Here is a 24,037-nt window from a genome sequence, read left to right as displayed (position 1 = left end):
TCTAAGTGCACTTATACATTCAATTTACCTACTTTGTAACTATGCCGTATAAGCGTAAATTAAATAACTTTTAACTTCATATAGATATGATATGTTCTACAATAGAATATTATATATTTTTACAATTAGTCATTTTCAGTACCACATATTACTCTCCTTATTTACCGTTCTAGTTTTCGATTTCGAAAAATATTTTGGTGTTGCGTTTAAGACATTTTGAAGTACCATTTTTGACAAATATGGGTTTTTAGATAAAAATAAATATAAGGAGAAATTATGATAGTCCGCCTGACCAAATTAAATGTCCAATGTCACAAAACACTATCAAACCAGGTGTTTACTTCCATATTTTGACTTCAATTTGTTTTTGACCCCTTGTGACTGGTGGTCACCAAATTCATTAGCTGCTTGTAAGTCATTGTAGACGTATTTGGGTAGGCACTATAATGGGACTAGTCCGCCCCTGGTTGTTGGGTTTCGTGCCATGTAGATGTCCATATCGTGATCGGTCCAATTATCAGACGTGTCACAATAGTTATTCAGTGTATGCGTTGAGCCGGCGGTGCTGTACCTGAAATATTGGACATTTTATTCAATTTTTCTATCATTCATTTTCAAATAATAAAATTATGCATACGCATTTTTATTCAAATTTTCTCCAAATCAATGGGCATCTTTAATCCTTCAATTTAAATGCCCGGATAGAATGATTGTAAGAATAAAATTGTTTTGCTATTATAATCAATAGCTATTTCATAATATTCAATTAACAAACTTGATTTTCAATTTCAATTATCCAAAAAATAAGAAGGTTATAGATTTATACAAGTGATTTATCATAATAGATTTAGATTTGCTTTGATATTTAAAAATTCCAAAAGCAATTATACAAAACAATCTAAATTTTATCGAAGCCGCTCTGCATGTGGACTTCTCCATTATATATTTAAGAAATTGTCATGTTAAAAATTTCATTGCAACGGAATAAAAATGATTGTAAAAAAAAAATTGTAAAAAAAATTGTAATTATATTTCTTTATTAAAACCAAAAACTTTCATATAACCCTGCAAAATGTTGCTGAATGGGCCGAATCTAGGCAAAAGACGCTGGGGGACATTGAATATTCAAATATTTTTTAATTAATAGCTTAGGTTCACAAAGTAAACAAAAGTTGTCTGTATTGTGTTGCGGAATATGTTTTCCAATGTAGTTTTTACCGCTGAATATGAATCTAAAGTCAAAATTGGGGGTCAACTGGCAGAAATTGAAAAAAAAACTAAAATAACGACAAAATCTACTGATCTAGAAATTCTTCTGCATAATAATCAAAATATTATAATTTCTGTCGTTTCCTGACTTTCTACCTTAAATGTCAGAGTATCTACCTAAATCATCTATTAAGTTTTTTTTGTAGAATTCAGCAGTAATTTGCAAACATATTTCTTTCCGATTGTCACTGGGTAATCTGCAACCATATTTGCAATTTGAATATCTGAAAATGTGTTGGCAAAATACTGCTGTGTTCTCAAAAAAACTAAATAGATCATTTAGCTGAATACTCTATCATTTAAGGTAGAAAGTGGCAGGAAACGACAAAAATTATAAGATTTTAAGAATTATGCAGAAGAATTACTAAATCGGAGATTTTGTCATTGTTTTAGTTTTTTGTCAATTTTTTGCCATTTGACCCCCAATTTTGACTTTAAACTCGTGTTCAGCGGTAAAAACTACATTAGAAAACATATGCCGCACACCCAATACAGACAACTTTTTTCATTTTGTTGGCCTGTGTAATTATATCAAATATAGTATAATAAACACTGTTAATATTCTTCGATCACTTCCAATATCTCCCAGAATTTGAGACACGATTAATAAGACGACATATCACTGTATAATTTATATTTGATCACTTACCTGCTTCCTGGACGATTATGTGGGTGATTGTGTTGGTCCCTGGACCTCGAACGTGGCCTAGCTCTTCTGCTCCCTTGAGAATTTCCGGAATGCTGGACACCATGCATCGATGCGGGGTACGATGACCGCGACATGCGGTCTGAGGCTGCGGTTAGCGATTGACGCGATTGACGTAATTCTGTAATAGAGCCGTATAATTTCAAATATTAAATATTGCTGAAAAAATATTTATTTGTTTACCTTAATTTAAAGAAGTGATTTTAGATCATTACTATATAATTAAAATCGGGGTTAATCAAGATGGAATTAAAAGAGCAATTTTTTCTACCAAAATGGATAGGCTTTAGCTTCATACCTAACTCTTATTATAAGATCTTTATGATTTTATAGTTAATGATTCCTTTATTGTTCAAGATGAACTCACTATTTCAAAAATATTAAGTTAAAAGTGAGATACTAAATTTGGTTCTAAATAAATATTATAGTATTTAAGTACAGTAGAATCCGCTTAGTATGACATCGAAATCTCGTCATTAAAAGCGTACTGAATAAAAACTTTTTAATATGCAAACATGTTACATGTTTCAGTAATTTAAAAGAAAAGTCTATACATACATTTTAATTAAAAATAAAAATGACACATATTAAAATTTAATATAAAATAAAATTGACATAGGGTAGGGCGGGGCACAAAGGTCCAATTTGACTTACAGTAATTATACTGTCTAAACCCAATGAACGGCACATAACACACATGAAACAAGCATCCATCGAACCATGTACAGAAAAACTTACATACATACGCACATAATTCCTAATTATATAAATATTATATATATAATCAGTAATTTTTTATTGATTTCTTTACATAATTTTATTGTAAAAACAGTCCCTGGTGCTATTGTGCACAAAAGACATAGCAATTGCTTTCGTAGACTTAGCCACATCATGTAAAATCATGTCGTTCATTATAATTGGACATATTTTTTTTTGCAAAAATGGGTCATTATAAGCGACATGTCAATATAAGGGATGTCAATATATCCGACTAGACAGTTGTTTTTTAAGGAATTTTATATGGAAACCAAACTTCCTAGTGCGATTACGTCATAATAAGCGGTTGTCAATATATCTGGCGTCATACTAATCGGATTCTACTGTACATATTTTTACTTAGTCAAATACTTTAATTTAAAACGCCCGCTACATTACCAATATTTATTTAACACATAATGAGCAAAAATTTGAACACAGAATTATGTATTACATCAAATCTATTTTCATTATGAATATTCTATTATCACTGAAAAGCCTTTCACTAGATTAGTAAAACGTCGAATTTTAATGAAGGCGTTTGGTTTAAATTCTTCCTATTTTTTTCAATGTGCTGTTTCCAATTCCGAACTCTTCTTTGGCCGACTGGGTGTTCGATCGCGACGATCAGCAACATGCGTCAAGGCGTTTGCTCTGCGCGGTTCATATTTATACCGGTTGATGTTGACATTTTCATAGTCCATAGCATCTATCATAGACATACTGATACAGGAACGATTTGTTTTAAGTTTGGCTTCTAATACTGATTTGTATAGCGAGGGCTGCGATCCGCAAGCCGACAGTGACGTGTGACTACGGAACATATCTGGCCTGGTCATTTTTGAACCGTTATTTGGTTCTGGATATTTCACAGGAACACCGGGTGGTAGTACCTGATCTTCTGGTATAGTCTGCCTGCTTAAATTGCTCTTAAATTTCAATCCCGGATTTTTGTTATAACCAGGTGCATTCATTGCTTTTTTCTGCGTATGGATGCCGCTCAAATTACCTCCGCTGCCGTTTTCCAATGCACTCTGCATCCTGTGATATTCTTGACGATAATGTTGTTCTTTGTCCATTGTGATGTTTCTTGCCCTCGCTATCAAACGGGTCGATGGTACTTTCCACACCGATGTTATGCAGGAATAATTTCCGCCGTCTGAAGCTGATCGGCCGGATCGCGCACGAGCTATACCTCACTTCAAAAAATTTGCTATATTTCGAAACTTGAAAATTTTGATTTGAAACAATTTCATAAAGTGATTTTGTTTCATAATTTTTGTTTCGCCTGCGCAAACTGTAGCTTTTGTCATGACTACACAATAATATTTTACGTCAATAGCACAAAAATTATTAAATAGGGCTAAACATGTATTTATATTTTGCCTATAAAACATTCCGCATGAATGTCTATTTCCTTCAATAATTCATTTAACTGTGTTCATATTTTTGTTCAAGATTTATTCGGCAAATATAAAATCCGGTTGTAGTTTTTATAATATGATTATTAAAAATTTAGTCTGGCAAGTAGAAATTACTGCAACAGAATAGAATTTACTTAAAATATTAATTACAAATAACCAACCTGGTCGTGAGTTGACCAAATTGCTTGGGAAAGCATTTGTCGCTAAATATCGACCGGAATGATTGGAAAAGCTGTGCTGAGATTGTCCGTCGGCTAAAGAACGCGCTTTTCCGCCCTTTCCTGCATTCTGACTGCCACCGCTCATAGGTCCGTGACCGCCGGTATTACTGAAGTGGGACGCATGCGAACGCAGATCATCTGCAATGTTGCTCTCTAAAGGGTAGACTCGAGGCCTGGGTATACTACGACCGCTGTAACCAGATACTTGATCCCAATCCTAGAAGAAATCATATTTGTAAATGATAAAATAATTTCAAAATATTTTATCATCTGCTTTAGAGCAATACATTTTTGAACTGCATTCATTCTGTGGATGTTATTACAGTTCATTACGTTCTGCAGTACCCTGAACTCATATTTACTTTTAAGTATGCTTCTTTTAGTAGGGTAGAGCGGGGCAAGTTGAGAAATATCTCGAAAACTATTCACCGTCCGTTTAGGCATTATATGGTGGAAAGATAGAAGTTTGGGAGAAATAAACATCCCGCCATCGCTAGTGGCCGCTGGACAAATGAGTGAGGCTCACGAACGTTTTGTTTATTTTGAGACCAAAAAGTAAAAAAGTAATTCATCATGAGTTTTTGTCTGGTTTAGTCAAATGTTATTTATTTTTAATAAGGTAAATGTTATTCTGCCATATAATTATAGTACTTTTAATATGCATAGAGATTCTGGGTATAATTCTCACGGTTTTTTTATAAACTCACTTTTATTTTGAAATTTGGGGTTAGTTGAGCATAGTTGCTAAACTTGTTCTGTCACTAAGACAATTACCATTACCTTCCAGAAATTAATTATTATTTTAAAGATTTAAGCTAAGTCTATGGGTAATAATATAAATAAATAATGATTTTAAACAAAAATACTGAATTTAATGGTAAAATAATTCCTAAGATACGATATTGTTTTGTTGATTCTACTTTTCGTTAATTATTCAAAGCAAATTACTATAAGTTTTGTTTTCTGTGTCAATAAAGACTATAAATATAGAACTGGTTATTAAAAACTTATTTTATTTCATCACTAATCGACATTGAAACTATGATTTCATTATACTTTCTTAGTGTTCAACTTGCCCCACCTATGGGGTACATTAAGCATACTTGACTTTTTGCATTTAAACAGCTGTAGCTTTTAAATTTTATTTATTACCAAAAAATAGTATTAACACTTTTGTTAAGCGATAAACAACAAATCCATTAAGCCGTATAGCAATTTATTGAGGTTTTTCATTGAGGAGCTACATCCGTTTAAGTAAAAATTTGCTCAACTAGCCCCGTCGTTATACACTAGAAGACTTACTAATTAGAGCTAGTCAGACAAAGTTAGGATTTATTACCTCTACTTTATGATTGTTGAAAGCGCTCAAAGTTGCCAGCGAAGAAAGTGGTCCAGCCGGGCTCGGTGTGGACACGCAGCAGTTGACTGGCAATCCAGCTATCGGTAACCCATTCTTAGCTCCTATCATGTCTTGATGCTGCCCATTATGCAAGCTATGTGCCATCTTCCTAGATCTTCGTCTACTTGCCGCTACGAACACAATGACGGCGATAACTATCGTGCCGCAGATAGCAGCGCTGGCGGCTATCGTGATCTTGTCCATGCTCGAGGCTGCCGTGCCGACCGTGCGGACTTCACGGCATTGCGCGTGCGGTACGTTTTCCGGCGTCGCGTTTAGTACTTCCAGCGATATCACGCACACGATAATGCACTCCTGAAGAACCATTATACAATACAAATAAGTGATTTTAGTACGAGACACATAACAATGAAAATTCTAGACTTTAGTTTTTATAAATTTATATATATACAACTATATAGGGCCGGTCCTGGGGTCCTCAGCGCCCGCATGCAAGATTTGTCTTAGCGCCCCCCCCCACCAATAATTTTAACTGTTTTAACATTTATCATTATATGAATATTTGAGTAAATTCACACAAAAGATAAGTAATAATCTAAAAACGTATAAAATACATTGATTTTAATTTTATTTAGAAAATCGAAGCGATTTGAGGGTTGACCATAATTAAATATTTTATATTTTCAAGTAGTTCTAACATATATGTAATATTAATATTTGGGTTTTGAAACATTTCACTTATTTCATTAAACTCATTGTTATTTTTAAACATAACATTCATTCTTCATGTTAGATTTTTAAAATTTCATTTTAATTTTTTTTTCAATATTTACAATATCCAAAATTGCATCTTATTGATATCGTAATGCCAAATTGTATTCATGTTTACTTTCCCATCTGGTTTTGAAGATCAGATTGTTGTTTTAAAATTAAATTTTTAACGTATTTTATTAAAAGATGCAAAGAAATTACAAATTTCCTTTACTATATTGAAAACAAAACACAATTATATTTGTATCTGTATTATTTCTGCTTAGTTAATAATTAAATTTAGTATGCACACCACTAGGCATAAAAAAGCTCATGAGTATTGTTTCTAAGTACATTTTGCTTCGATTTTTCATATTTGCTCTATTTCCATAAACCTAACCACGCATATCTTCAAAGTTCAAAGTTAATCAGATGCGAAACATTTTCAACAAGTACAATTAAGTTTCTCGGTCTTATAGTCATTTTCTAAGCACTGACCTCCCATTTTCCATTTTTCTCTATTATGATTTGTATCTTTTTTTTAACAAGTTTCGTTCAAACTAAAACAGCTCGCAATTTTTCATCAATAATGCCGAATAATTTAAACTTTCGTAGGTTTGCGCTTACGGTATCGAACACTAGATAATTTTTTTTTTTCAATTCCACATTAACTTCGATCGAAGAAAAATTTAATAAGCTCATTAAATAATAAGCAGAACAATAATTTACTAATTTGCATGAGTAATTAATTGTTTCTACAGATATCACATTGCAAACTGAATATGCTTTATGTTTCTACGTATCCATAGTTAAGTTAGATTGTTTATTATAATCTATTATAAAATAATAATATCAAAATACGAATAATATATTATAAATTTCATTTCCGAATCTCGTTTTGGCGCCCCCTAAGACGTGCGCCCGCATTTTTTGCATGCATCGCATGCAAGGCAGGACCGGCCCTGTATACAACAATCAAAATTTTCTATTCTTGCAGATAATCAAAAAATTTCTAAAGGATATGACAATATGTACATATGTATATGTATATATTTATAAAATACATAAATATGACTGAAAACATAACTATCTGCAGCTCTCTATATCGCGTGCACAAGCGCATGCAAGAATGCAGATCCGTTTAATTATAATCTTGGTATAATTTACTTAAGGCAATGAATGTGTAATAGAATCTACATTGCAAAATGATTTCTTATATTCTACTTTTTTATATATAATTTAATTTAAATGTCTATATAACCTTATAAATGACACAATAAATTTCCTTAACCATAACTGTATAAAACCATTTCGATCACTTACCTGCGGTGGAACATTCTTGATCTTGAATTCTCTTTCACTGGCTTCCAGTGGAGGTCCTTGCTTGAAACTCTTGTCTCCAAACAGTCTGTAGACCACCCGAAAACCGAGAATGTTTGCAGTATCAGAATCCCATTGAATAATCACTGCATTATCTTGCCTGAAAGCATTTTTCACTAAAACTTCATCAGAATCATCCCGCTTAATTGCGCCACGTTGACCTGGTGGGAATCCTAAAATCATCGGTGGTCTTTGCTGACTGTTCTGTCTCAAAAGTGGTCGCGCGGAACTCGCTTTTTCTATGATTCTTGGTGTTGTTGAGGTTGGCATTGTTGTTGTAGATTCTGTAGATCTCATTGTTGTACTTGTGGTAGTTGTCGTCGTGGTTGATGTTGTGGACGGAGTTGTGGTAGAGGATGCGGCAGTGCTTGGAGCTCGTGTTGTTGTACTTAAAGTTGTAGTTCTTGATGTCGTCGGTCGTTTAGTTGTTGTAGTTGTAGTAGTAGTTGGCGTAGGTTTAGTTGGTTTCAAAGAATCCACAACTCCAATTGTAGCCTCTTCATCGAATGGTTCATTATTCAATACTGGCTGAACAACACCGTGTCTGTCGTTGCAAGTCAATTCCTCTGGTTGTATAGAATAAAATCCGCGGGCCCTGAACCTCGGTGGCGAGCCACAAAATTGAGGATTTCGCTCTCTTGACGTCACTTGTAAATCACTATTACGTATCCATTCTGTTACCCATCTTAAGCGACAGTCACAGTGTAGGAAACGACCGCCCAAACTCAAACCACGTAAAGATTTTTGTAAATGAGCTAAGGCTGCTAACTGTACTGTTGATAAAGGATTACCATCTAATGCCAATAATGTAATTGAAGGATTTCCTATGAAAGCGTCATCAGGTAGTTCAGTCAATAAATTGAAACCTATATCAAGTACTCTTAATTCTTTGAGTTGTCCTATTGCATCTGTAGGATATTCTGGAAGCAAATTGTTTAAAAGACTGAGAGAGCTCAATGTACCTCGTATACCAGCGAAAGCGTCACGATTAAGCGATTGAATTAGATTTCTTTCAAGATTTAGTGCAGTCAGTGATGCCAAGCCTTGGAAAACGCCTCGTCCGGGCAAATCGCGTAAAGCATTTTGAGATAAATCTAGAAAAGCCAATGTCTTCATATTGCGAACACATTCGGGTACAGTTTTTTGCCTTGTTCCCTTCAGATTAAGATTTTTGAGCGAATCCTCCAAGCCACGAAGAGCTCCTTCTGTTAATGTCACGTTTTGATCGGATAATTTGAGCGTTGCTAGGCGCCGCATTGTGGCAAAAGAATCATCTTCGATTGCAGTTATTCGATTTTTAGATAAATCAAGCAACTGCAAATTGGCTAAGCTTCTCAAACTTGCTACAGGTAACTCTGTAAGTTCGTTGTCTTGCATGTTGAGGTTTTTTAAATGTTCTTCTTGCCCCCGGAATGCATATTGAGATATCGTACGAATTTTACAACCAGATAATTGTATGTTATGAATCTCTAAGTTTCTGAATATGTCATCATCTAGTTTCGTTATCGTTGAATTATTTACATATAAAAGATCCAGAGGCGAACTACGTGCGTATCGATCCAATGCGTTCACCAGAACGGGAAAATCAACCTAAGAAATCAGAAGATTTATCATAAGTAAATAATAAGAGCAATATTTCATTCACAAAATAATTGAAATACCTCAATTCAATAATTTCAATTCAATAAATTCTTATATTATGTATTATTTCTAAACTTATATTTAGAAATAAAATTTTGTAAAGGTTTTATATTGATTACATTTGCACTGTGCTATAGAAAATGAATTTGGTGAATTACCTAATTACCTAAATAGGTGAAATAAAAAACTAAATATATTTTTGTTATAAGGAATTCTGGTTAATGGAAGGCTTAGTGTACTTTCTTCTGCCTATTACGTAGTTTAGGTAAAATTTATGTTTTATGCCTGTGAGGTCTTAATAGTGTTTGTCGTGTATTTGATATATTAGTTAAGTTCAAGGGTGATTTCGCTGGGAAAGGGGCGTAACGCCGCTAGGTCAGAGTTGATGTAACCCGACTCACCTGATCGCATTGCACAGATAGTTCCTGCCCTAGGTTGTAAGCGCAGAGACAGGCTGATTGCAGGTCCGATACCTCTCGCTGCCATGGGCATTGCCCCCGTACGCTTCCCGGTGAACTGACTATGATGAGCACGATGGTCAGCAACCCTGTAACAAGCCAACAGAACATTGCATAACTTATTGCATATCATTGCATCTTTTCATTATACAAGAGCACATCGTTATTCTCCACATCGTACGAAGATTGAACGTAGATTGTCGCGATTTCAAATGCTCAATTATGTACAGTAATAAACTTGTTGTAACCTAAGTCGTTTCGAACAATTGCCTCTCAAGAAAATAAAGCAAACAGTAAGCGCGTGAGAATTATTTTTTATAATATTTTATTTTTATGAAACAAAATTATACAATAAAAATATAAAGGACATAAAAAAGTATATGCTCTCTTGCGTATAGGGTAGAGCGGGACTTAAAAGTCAGCAGGTAAAAAGGTCCATCTTCATTATCTCCAAAACAAAGTATAGAAATATTTAATGATACTATTTTAAAGTAGAAGGCTAAAGATGTTTTATGGGCCATAACCTTAATTTTTACGACCTCGACCAGGAAATGGAAATGTGTCAATATTAATTTCAAAATTATGTTTTTTGTTGATAGTTTCTTTTTTGGTTTTGAGCTCTTGTAATTACTTTAAGTATACGTTAATTAATTAGTTTTGTGAAATATATTGCTATTTTTCAGTTAGATTCGACAGTTTTTCTTATATAACCTTTATAAAAGCCTACATGTGGGTGAGGTAAAAAGACTCAACGAAATTTTTACATTGGGAAAGACGTAAATAATAAGAAATAGTGAAATTAAGATAAAAAACGCAACTTATAGGAGATAAGTTAATAGTTATTTGATTTTTGTTGAAAAATATTTCTGTCGAAATACCATTTCAAGGTTGTTATATACAATGAAATCTCTGTAAAAAAATCATATAAAATTTGTATATCACATTGAATAAAATGTAGCAATTATTTTGTAAAATCTCTTCAAAATTTAAAAAACACGTTGAATCTGTTTGCCCCCTGGCTATCCCTTCTTACCCTTCCCGTAAGGCAAAGAGAGACAAATTTTAGAAAAATAATAAACAAAGGTATTTCTAGAAATAGGAGTTAACTGCTAATTTTACTGAACATAGTACTATTAATACTACTATTACTACTACTATTAATACTACTATTTTAAAGTAGAAGGCAAAAGATGTGTTATTAGCCATTACCTTAATTTTTACGATCTCGACCAGGAGATGGAAATCTATCAATATTCATTCCAAAAGTATTTTATTTGTTGGTAGTTTCTTTTGTGGTTTTGAGCTCTTGTAATTACTTTAAGTACACGTTATTTATTTATTATTTATTTATTAGTTTTGTAAAATCTATTTCTATTTTTAAGTTAGATTCGACAGTTTTTCTTATATAACCTCTATAAAAGCTTACTTGTGGGTGGGGTAAAAAGAACCACCGAAACCTTTACATTAGCAAATGTGTAAATGATAAGAAATAGTGAATACAAAAGTAAATTAAGGTGAAAAACGCAATTTTATAAGAGATAAATTAATAGTTTTTCTACCTCTGCTAATGAATATTTCTTTCGAAATACTAGTTCGATGTTGTTATATACAATAAAATCTCTGTAAAAAAAATTCTATAAAATTTGTATATCACATTGAATAAAATGTAGCTATTATTTTATAAAATCCCTTTAAAATTAAAAAAAGACGCTGGATCTGTTTGCCACCTGGCTGTCCCTTCTTACCCTGCTCATGAGGCAATGAGGGACAAAGTTTAGAAAAATTTAAAAAATTATAATAACAACAATTCTATAAATAAGAGTTAACTGGTAATTTTACTAGGCATAGTATGATAGTTGTTTGATTCATGTTATTTGTTGTCATGTAGTTTAGACAGTATAATTACTGTAAGCCAAATTTGTCCTTTGTGCCCCGCCCTACCTTATATAGAATTGAAGGACATATATAAACTAATTTATTACTTCGCAATTAGTCAATTAATTAGAACTTGAAAAGTATCAAAATCCACTCCAGTAGTAAGATCAAGTGTGAATCATACGATAAAATGTAGCGTATGATGTAATGTAAATGTAGTTTAGGCAAATTGGTCCTTTGTGCCCGCCCTAACTTATATAGAATTAAAGGATACAGCTACTCTAATATATTAATTCAATTTATTAGAACTTATAAAGTATCAAAACTCTTTCCAGTAATATGATGAAGTGTGAATCATATGCTAAAACTTACTGCTTGCACAATAGAGTATCAATGCAATCTATTTTAGCTACGGTCTGTAGAAACGTTCGCTTTCCGCTTATCTATTTCAAACTGAACTACTTTTGTGGCAAATGAACCAAAGTCTGTTTTGACAAAGATTAATATGCTCCTTGCGGATACTTAATCTGCTATATATTTAATGTGGAAATAATGTGATTTTGATTGCAACAGAGACAATAAAAAGTGTTAAACTTTGCAGAAACGTCGCTTCGTTTGACTTATGGTATATTTTCACCACAAGTTTCAAAACTTATATTTATATATTTTCCACAAACTTCGCATTTCGACACTTTGATTGAAACTTAGTGCAACGTGTGTCAGTGCACTTCTGACAGAATTGGATGCAGAATATCTTTGTATTCGATATATAAAACCATGGATTTTGTATTCGATGACGACCAACTTACGTAATAATGTATTTTCGTATGTGAAATTGCTTATATGGAAATGTCACATTCCTGAGGCTCTTCACAAGGTCCGAGAAATCAGGTTGATATACTAATAAAACTTATGCAATGAAGTTCGATAAAAGATAAACAAACTCGATATTTTTATTAACTAATGTGGAAGAAATTAGAAGAGTTATTAACACGTTCGCGGCCAGTAAAAGTTACAGCAAGGTACAAAAATTTACAGTCATTTCATTTTCAACTTCCCAAAGGAGTAGTTTATGTTGTGTTATCCGAAATTAGTTTATACAGAGTTTATTAGGGTAGTTAGATTATTATATTTTAAACGTTATATACTATGAATACTATAGCATCCACGCCAAGTGTTACGCTTCTATTTTACGCAAGGTGCTTGCCAAAGCTAATTAGTGACAACGGGAAAAGATGAGATAATACGAAAATACCTAAGGAATCAGTTAGTCATTAGCTTCATAGGTATAATAATTAAAAAAATAAGGTTATATAAAATTAAATTCAATAGAATTGACTTTGAAGTTTGAATGCTATAGCATACATGTCGTTTTGCACCACAATGAAAATGATTGCTATAGCATTCACACACGTTAAAGAAAGATATTAGCATAATATTTTTCAATAATTAATAAAATTGTCTTTGAAGTACATACTTACAAATCGAATAGTTGTAGATATTTTTGTGTATGTGGTCTATTATAATAATTATATTTCATATTCAATTTAGTTGAGCTCGAGCAGCCGACCCGAACGGATCGAAGCTGAAATTCAATAGTGCGCAATAGTGTTACGTAAACAACAAGTGTGATTGTTAATCACCAAATATCTAGTGTAGTGATACAGTGTTTCGTACAACAAATGCCCCTTTTAGGGGGGGCATTTAATTGTAAATAAGTGAATAATTTTATTACAAGTATGCAAAATCAAGAAAATATAACTTATTCTATCCCTCCGTTAGTTGAAACTATCAACATTCTTCATGATACGTCGACGATGGACAATGAATATATTAAACAAGTAATCAACAAACAGAAGACTAATAGTTCAATTAATGGAAAAAACCAATCAGACGATACGATTATGAACGAAATAGTTCCGTCAACTTCTTGGCAAACAATAGAACCAGGCAGCAAACAAGTAATCATCAATCAGAAAACTAATAGTTCAATTAATGAAAAAAATCAATCAGACGATACGATTATGAACGAAATAGTTCCGTCAACTTCTTGGCAAACAATAGAACCAGGCAGCAAACGCAGACGCACATCGGCTAATAAATATGTCGAAAATGTAAACATAACGCCGACTCGAAACAGGTTCGATGCATTAAAAACAAACAAAGGTCATCCGTCCGAAACAACAAAAACACAAACTGATAACACCGAGAAAACTACAAGGCCACCTCCTATATTTCTATATAATGTAAATAATTTTTCTGATATGGTATCTGATATTAATAGTGTAATAAACAGAGAACAATATTATACAAAATCAATGTCGGACGATACAGTGAAAATAAATGTTCAACAGCCCGAGCAATACAAGCTGCTTATAAACTTTTTCAAAACAAAAGGTACTGTTTATCATACTTATCAACTTAGAAATGAAAGAGCATACAGAGTGGTACTCAAAAATATCCATCATACATACGATATCAACGAAATAAAAACGGAACTAGAAAAGAAAAATCACAAGGTCAGAAATATAATAAATAAGAGATCGTATATAACTAAAAAGCCACTCAACATGTTTTTTGTTGATTTGGAACCCTCTGATAATAATAAAGAAATTTACAATATCACGAAGTTGTTGAACCATATTGTAGTAATTGAAGCGCCCAAAAAGAGAAAAGGATTAATACAATGCACAAGATGCCAAAATTATGGTCATTGCAAAACATATTGCAATCGACCATTTGCTTGTGTCAAATGTGGAGAAAATCATAACTCAAAAATTTGCGTAAAACCAAAAAGTACGCCTGCTACGTGCGCACTTTGCGGTAAAGATCACCCCTCAAATTACAGAGGTTGCGAAGAATACAAGGCCGCGTATTCCACTGCTTACAAGAAAACATATACAAAAAAAAAATCACATGATACGAGAGATATTCATGATCCAAACACAAGTCGTCAAAATATTAACATCAGAAACACAAATCACATGAGCTACTCGGAAGTCATCCGAAATCAACAAAGAAACGCAACCAGCGGGCCCGAAACAAGTACGGTACTACAGGATTTCTTGAACAGTTTTAGAGATATGTTTAAACAACTCATGGAACAAAATAATATGATCATGCAGATGCTCACTATTTTGGCTAAGAAATAATGGCTAACTCACTGCGGATTGCTGAATGGAATGCAAATGGCATTCTAAATCATCTAAATGAATTGACTATGTTTCTTCAAATACAAATGATTGACATCTTATTAATAAGCGAAACTCATCTCACAGAGTCTTCATACATAAAAATTCCATTCTACAACTTTTATGGTACTAATCATCCTGACAACACAGCACACGCTGGGGCTGGTATTCTAATAAAATCATCAATAGAACACTATGAGTTAGCGAAATATCAACAAAACCATATACAGGCAACATCAGTTAAAATAAAAGGTTTCGAACACAATATGATTGTTTCAGCCATCTATTGCCCTCCACGATATAATCTAAAGAAAAACGATTATGAAGAATATTTTGAAACATTAGGAAATAAATTTATAGTTGGTGGTGACTTCAACTCTAAAAATATAATATGGGGCTCAAGACTTACGACTCCAAAAGGTAAACAACTGGCAGAGTTAATATATGAGAAAAACTATACCATAATAACAACTGGGAGTCCCACCTACTGGCCAACAGACATACAGAAGATACCGGATCTGCTAGATTTTTTTATAACAAAAAATATTTCAAGTAATTATATTGATATAGAAAGTAATGAAGACTTATCTTCGGATCATACGCCCATAATTTTGACCCTAAGTACTAATGTAATAAAACGGAAGGTACAACGCAAACTGTACAACCACAAAACGAATTGGGAGTGTTTCAGAAATGTAATTGATTCAAAAATCAACCTTAAAGTAAGAATTAAAAATGAAAACGATCTCGACGAAATAACTGAACAGTTTATAAGTACTCTTCAACAAGCCGCTAGGTTTGCCACACCAGAACTAGCGCAACATAAACTGGAAATCAACGTACCAATGGAAATTAGGCAGCTTATAAAGGATAAACGAAAGGCAAGAAATGTCTGGCAAAGAAGTCATAACCAGCACGATAAAACAATATACAATAATTTGGCAAGAAAACTTAAACATGAATTAAAACAGTGGAGAGAAATTGGCATAATGAACTATATTACTAATCTTAACAAGTATGATAACACGATTTGGACACCAATTAAAAAAACTAGAAGACCTATAACAACTAACTCGGCAATAAGATTAGATTCGGAAGGACCATGGGCTAGGAGTGATCAAGAAAAGGCGAATATGTTTGCGGACTATCTAAGAAACGTATTTACTCCAAATGAAAATAGTCAACAACCGCGAGTATCTGATGAAGTTAATGAGATAAAAGGCACTACTGAAAACATTAAACAGGTTACACCAAAAGAAATTAAGAGACAAATTTCACTTTTAAATAACAAGAAATGTCCAGGAATTGATCAATTGGATGCTAAAATTTTGAAAGAACTGCCAAGAAAAGGTCTAATAATGCTGACTTATATATTCAATGGAGTACGACGTTTGGGATATTGGCCAAAGGACCTAAAGAACTCCGAAGTAATAATGTTACAAAAACAAGGTAAACCTAGTCATATGGCTAATTCATACAGACCAATTAGTCTTCAACCGGTTATATCTAAACTATTGGAAAAAATATTACTAGTAAGAATCCAAGAAAATCTTACCGCGATACCAGATCATCAATTTGGTTTTAGACAATCTCACTCCACTATACAACAGGCTCATAGGATAACTTCAATCATTCACAAAGCTATTGAAGACAGTGAGTATTGCTCTGCGGTATTCATCGACGTAAAACAAGCATTTGATAGAGTGTGGCATGATGGATTGATAGCCAAAATTAAAAAATGCTTACCAAATCAATTATATAAAATACTGAAGTCATTCTTGACTGGTAGATACTTCAGGACAAGGGTAAGAGATGCAGTATCAGATTTTCATCCAATAAAATCGGGAGTACCACAGGGTAGTGTATTAGGACCAATTTTATACACAGTATATACACACGACCTACCAACACATAACAACACAATTACGGGTACATTCGCGGATGACACAATGATCATGGCAACACATCAAGATCCAGTAATCGCATCTCTAAACTTACAAGAACATCTATTCGCACTTGAAGAATGGCTGAAAGAATGGAAAATAAGTATAAATGAAGACAAATCAAAACATATCACGTTTACAACGAGAACTCAAAACTGTGAGGCCGTATTTATAAATAACATCGAAATTCCTCCTAGTACCAGCATTAATTATTTAGGGCTTCATCTAGACCGTAGACTCACATGGGGTCCCCATATCAAACAAAAAAGCAAACAAACAATGAAAAAATTCAAACAACTATACTGGCTTATTGGCAGAAAATCGAAAATGTCATACGCAAACAAGACTTTAATATACAAAACTGTACTAGTACCAATATGGAGCTACGGAATAGAATTATGGGGATGTGCAAGTGCATCAAACATAAAAATTATACAGCGTACCCAGAACAAAATATTAAGGGCAATGGTAGATGCGCCTTGGTACGTAACTAATGAGACCATCCACAGGGACCTGGAAATTAAAACTGTAAATGAAATTATAAAGACCCGGAGCTGTTCTTATCACAACAAAATCGATGATCATTCGAACGCTGAAATACAAATTATCAACAAAATGGTTCAAACAAGAAGACTCAAGAAGAAATGGCCAAAGGACCTGCAATATTAAATTATATACTGACAGCTATAGAATAATTCTAGCAGAGGATCTCTTCAATGGAGGAGACCTCTAAACGCCAAATATAATTTATCACATAGGCTAATAGAAACTTTGTCTTCTGATTGTCTATTAAATAATAAATAAAAAAAAAAAAAAATATTCAATTTAAACTTCATACATGACAGTATATACATTTGTCTATAGATTTCTGCCTTGACCATTGTATTCTTTTGCGATTTCATGCCATTAGTTTATTAATTCGATTAGTCATTTGCTTCAGTTATATACGTCTATATAATTATTAGTCGCTGAAACATTAATGATGTCGCATGTGAATGGAGAAACTGAGTTATATATAGTATTCTTTGGATACAACTGTGGATAACTATTGTTCTTCCTTTCAAAATGATATAATCATTACGATAACATGCACCATTAATCATTGCATCAATTTCAAATACGGATAATGACTTCAACTATTTGAGGCAAGTTGGATGAAATCTATCAATGCGCGGTAGCTAGAGGTTTTAGTTGTTTATTTTTAAGTTCAGAAACTTTTGATAGAATGTAGACGCACAGTATCTATACATAAGCTTTATTATATCTTTTATAAATGTACTAATCTTTTAACGACTGCCCGATATTCGTCAAGCTTATGAATTCGATCTTCAATAAGAAACATTTTTCATTTGAAAGTAAAAAGGACAACATAGTTAATAAATTTACCATAAAAATGTATAAAGATTCAATACGGTGAACATTCATTATAAGCAAGTGTAAATTTAAAATTAATCATTTATCCTGCAATGAAAACTTAATACTTCAAAATACAGTCCAAAGAATTTTTTTATATAGGATGAGAAAATATTCTTGCAAATTGTGCAAATTGATATTTGTGATAACATGACAATATATAAAAGAAGTGAAAATTAATTTTAAATTTAAATAAAAACATATTTTAAAATTATAATATATATGACGTTAAGTAAACTCATAAAACCAAAAGTTACTTTAACAAGTATAACATGATTACATCTTGGATAATAACCAATAAATTAAATTTGTATAAATTTGTACAGATCTTCTACATTTTTATGTAAAATGATATACATATATTTAAAATATTTTTAAAAAAAGTTGAACAAATTGTGAAATTTATTTTAGTTTCAATTTTCTTCATTGTGGTATAATTTCATAAAATTTATTTGACGTTTTCTTAAGCATTTAGCTAATTAGATCTATTATTGCAACTACAACTATTTTATAAAGTGGACGATTACAAGAATGATTTAAGGCTTATAATTAAATTAAGAAATAAATTAAAGCAAGCTTATTAAAAGAAATTAAAATTTATCTATTCTAAATTAACAATTATATACTGCAAGTATACACATGTGAATTTCATTTCATTTCTTTGTTATGGGTTGTTATAACAAAAGCATTATGAAACTGCGTAGATATGATCATATTAAAATTTCGACGAAACAGTTTAGTTTCTTAAATTTTAATGACCAATTAGACACATTGCGGTTTATTTTCGTACTATATTCATTAAATCATCAACAGTCACTTTTCTGTATAACCTTAGAAATTTTTAATTTTACTATTCTTTAGAATATTGTGAGAATTCGTGCGAAGGCTAATTGCTTATGAACAAAATATGCATTTATTTCATTACGTAATCGATTTTTGCGACCTTGTAAATTTTTATTTTTTAACGTTTAATTTATGTGAATGTTTTCAGTTATTCTTTTCCGGATGCCATTACCATATTGCCTTAACGGTAGATTGTAACCGAAAATAATTTTGAAATGATGCAATATTTTAGATTAAATAAATAATTATTTAATTAATAATTTATTTAATATCTCAACATATTTCTAATTTGTTTTATCTCAATGAGCGAGTACAATATCTAATTTGTAATTTGATATTTTTAATTTGTTATTTGATACAATTCGTTCTAAGGTTTCTTCTGTATCTGAAGTGCACTTATTCACTATATTATAATATATAAGTTTTGATTCACAATTTTAATTTCTTAAAGCAAAATTTATTAGTTTAAAATTTTATTCAAAAACGTCATTCTTTGTCTGCTAATCTAATTTAGATTAGCTCTACAATACTGTAGAGCTTGAAAGTACAGTTTGTGCTCAAAGTTCTATGCTTTTCACAATTTTCAATGTTGAATTCAAAAATATTTTTAATTTTATTTTTTTTCAATGGCGATCCATTTCTGTATCTCCATTAGAAGATATGATAATATTCAAATTTTACAAAATAGTTAGAAACAAATAATTAAAAAAGCAATATAGAAATCTAATGAGTTAGTAATCGATAAAAATATATCAGTAAAAATAAAATAAATTTTGATGTCCTTTTATTCTTAAAATAATTCATTATGAGAATGAATACAAAAATTAGCCCAATTATTAATTATGGACTATAGTACCAAAATTATAATTGAAGTAGAAAAAGCTTTCTTGAGTTGGATTATTGAAATATATGTTGAAAAAAGATGTTTACTGATGCTTTTTTTAAGACTAATTTAAATATATTAGTAACAGTAAAAAGAAAGGATTTTGGTGATGAAATTTTTATTACCAATTCAAATATCCTAGTATCATCTGTTGATTATGATGGCCAGAAGTTTAATGTTAAGGAATGTTGGAAAGAAGTTTGTTGATTTTAATTAATCATTACGAAGTAGTATATGAGACAAACTATGAGAAGAAGTTTGTCGATACATCATTATTATTAATTTAAAATAATGTTTAAATCTACAAATGTTATCAATCCGGATAAATCAATCATAACAAGAAAAAGAGAAAAATGAAATAAGGATGAATCATATATTGGAATTTATTTGTTATCAAACGTTAATTATTTCTGTTTCTTTGTACATATAAGTACTATCTAATTTTTTTTGTTCCGTCTAAGGATACATCAATATCCCTTTACCCAGACGCTCTTCTTTTCCGATGCATTTGATATACGAACAGATATTTGTATTCTGACGTCAAGATTACAACTTGCATTATATTATCCGCGACTAGTCTTTGCGATTTACTGAATGTGCGATTAAACTCGTCCTAGAATTCCAGTCTGATTAATGCCAGTGATAATTTTCATGTCGGATACTAGAACACTGCACTAGTTTTTGTTTTATACACAAATGGTTTAATGGATATATGCATTCAACCATCGATTGTCATTAAATTATTTATCATACGGTAATTAAAAATATAGCTTTTGACGAAAATGATAGAGTTTTTGGGCTGGAATTTAATAGATACGTTTATTGCTTTTTAGCATAATGGTTGAATTCAATTTAATCAATACCATGGGCGCAATAACTGTAAAAAATTTATGTTTTCAATGCCTTGAGAATTAAATCAACAATTCGTATTATTTTTATTTTTCAATCGATATCAATAATTTATACCGGAAGAAGTTAATTTTATTAGTAGGAAGTTCATAAATAAAAATAATCTAATAATAATAATCTAACCTCCTGCATTTTTGCACTGCAATCTAGAGAAGTGCATATGTTTTGGAACGCAACATTTCCAACAAATTTGATTTTTTCTAATATTTCACCAGTTTTCAGTCATAAATATAGTAGATTGATTGATTTTTTGTCATACTATAATTTATATTTAATTTTTAGCCCTGTTCGGACGTCTTTTCGTTTTATTATATTGGCCATGAAGGTGACAAACTTCAAGCCATTCAGCTTTACACGAAATGGTTGCTACCCCTGGTGGAGGGGGTAGCGGAGTGTTTTAATTGAACTAGAGTTTTACTTCTAAAAGTAAAGTCCGCTTAACAACTTGTAAATAACCAATAAAAATAAATATATCTTCTTTCATAATAACTTAGTAACAAATCAGTGATTGTAATTAGAACTACAACAAATACATAATATACAAACAAATCAGTGTTTAATAGTCTACAGCAGGGGTCGGCAAGCTTTTAACTGTAGTGTGCCAAGCCACTCTACCAATATGATTTAGAGTGCCACCTTAATTTTGAAATATATAGTTAGGTTCTAGGGGAGAAGAATTATAACCAAATTTATCTTTTAAACATTTTTATTAACAAATAACATGAATTTGTAATATAAACAGTGCTGGATTACCCCATAGGCCCGTTAGGCCCGGGCCTGAGGCGGCATAATTTAGGGGGCGGCAAGTTTTTCAAAATGTAAATATTTTAAACTCGATGAAATGACACCCCAATTCATTTTAAGGATAGATCCTGAATTTTTTTTTTGTAAATTTAGAGATCATTTTCGATGAAATAGAACGTAATGCGTTTTCTAATCAAATTTATTATTCGTGGGTGCCGCATTGATATTTTCTTGATGTATCATATTTAATATAATAATTATCAAACTGATAAGATTTTTTGAAGAAATATTGAAAAACTGTTTGTTTTTTGTAATTTTGTTCAGGTGAATCTTATAATTAAAACGCTTTAAAAACTGTTCGATTGTTTCTAGTTTTATTTTCCGTATTAAATCAAACAATGGCGAATTAACACAATATATTCATTGTTGTTAATTAATTTGTCATTTTTTTGTATGTGAAAATATATTTTTTTAAATATGCCTGTAGTATAAAATTAAATCTTAAACTAAAATATCTGACAATTTGGTATGCTTCCTCGAATTGGCTTTTTTTTCAACTTCAGGAAGGCTAAGTTATAATAATCCTAAAAAATCATAAATAAAATTGTTTATATAACTCTACGCTTCAAGTTCTCCTGAACATTTTGACATGCCTTAGAAAAAATGGATGTATGCATGTGTTTATGCGGTTACAATTTTTTGCCAATTGGCATTCGGGAAGACGTGCTAATTAGTTTTTTGCAAAGACAGTTCCATCCATTTCGAAAGAGGGAGCAAAGAGTGAAAAAAGTGCTAATTCAATTTTTCAAAAACGGAGCGTCCTATTTGAATAATTCAAGACACTTTTTACTTGTATGACGAAATAAGAACTATCGAAAATTTTGCGAGAGCATGGTCAGCGTTTTTGGTGACCCAAAAAAGTGTCATTTGGTGATAAAAAATGATCATTGACATCAAATTATTAGATTTTTTATAAAAAAAATAATTATTACAAATTTTGTCTTCATTATTTTGAATCATTCCGTACCAAGATTTTTAATTATCAAAATTTACTTCTTAGATAGTTTAATTGTCCTTTGCAAGGATCAATCACCATGAATGATTCAAAAAATATTCACTTGGCTTTGACTGAGAGGCGTACTGTTTATGCCAAAGGCAGGTTTAGCATTTTTAGAGATACAGAGCGCAGAAGGTGCAAAAGTGGTCATGAAGGTTTTGAGAGTACAGATCATCCGATTGGAATGACTCAAAAAATATTTTGTTCGTGGTATTTTAGTGATATGAAGAAATGATTAGTTTTCCGAAACGGCAAGTCCACTGCTTTCAAAATTTTGAGAAAATTAAAATATCTAAAATTTTCAAATAATCGAATTACTTTAGAATTTAAAAAAAACTCGAAATTTTTGAATATCTCGGTTCTATTTATCGAGTTTAGTCCAATGTCTTTTTAATTTGTGAAATCAGTTCAGGCGTTTTTGAAAATTAAATTTTGATTTATCACATCACAAAAGCGCCTTTTAACACAAATTTTGATTATGAAGTTTTATCAAACTTTGATGAATTTTTAAAATAGTCAAATATTTTGACTCTTAATTGTATCTACTACTACTACTAATATCTACGACTAATATCTTTCAGAAATCTTTTTTTCAATTTTAAAAATCGGTTTCTGGCTTTATTCCAAAAACGTAATATTTTTGCTTTTTTATGCTAATTTCAAACAACCGGCTCGTCCGATCGTCCCGCAAACCTAATCTGTCCGGCAGGTTTTTACCAAAAATTAATGAATACGATTTCCAACCAAGATTTTTCGAATGGTTTTTGAATTTTTAAAATCGACTTAAAATTGTGGACTAAAACTTTGACGAATTTTTTCTCTCTTTTACTAATTACAAAAAAAAAAGATTGGTCGACCGTTGAACCTGCGTCCCAAAAATTTAGGTAATTATTCATTCCTTCAGTACAAGTAAACTTTTTTTGAATTATTCGGAAACCAGCCTCTCGGTTCTTTCAAAAACTGAATTGCAATTTTTGCACTTTTGTTCTGTATTTTCCAAACGGCTAAACCCGTCTTAGCCAAAAACTAATCAGAACTTTCTTATCTATGAGAATGAAACATACATACATACACACACATCAATTTTTTTAAGGTATGCCAAAATTTTCAGAAATGTCTGAAACGTAAAAATATGCAAAAAAATTTATTTTCGATCTTTTGCGATTGCTATAATTTACGAGTACTTTACGGAAAGTTAAAAGTTGTATTTAAGT

The 24,037-nt window shown here is 31.6% G+C and overlaps 1 protein-coding gene across 1 annotated transcript in view; it reads left to right on the top strand.

Moving 5' to 3' along the window:
- LOC113365800 (rab3 GTPase-activating protein catalytic subunit) overlaps positions 1-24,037 on the top strand; it is a 165,850-nt gene that overhangs the window by 3,240 nt on the left and 138,573 nt on the right. The window lies entirely within an intron of this gene.

This window comes from Ctenocephalides felis, unplaced genomic scaffold (genome assembly GCF_003426905.1).
Source record: "Ctenocephalides felis isolate EL2017-DRISC unplaced genomic scaffold, ASM342690v1 CF-g0.4_SCAFFOLD_01170, whole genome shotgun sequence".
NCBI lineage: Eukaryota > Metazoa > Arthropoda > Insecta > Siphonaptera > Pulicidae > Ctenocephalides > Ctenocephalides felis.
Note: the sequence above shows the minus strand (reverse complement) of the source record. Positions and strands in the feature narration are given on the sequence as shown.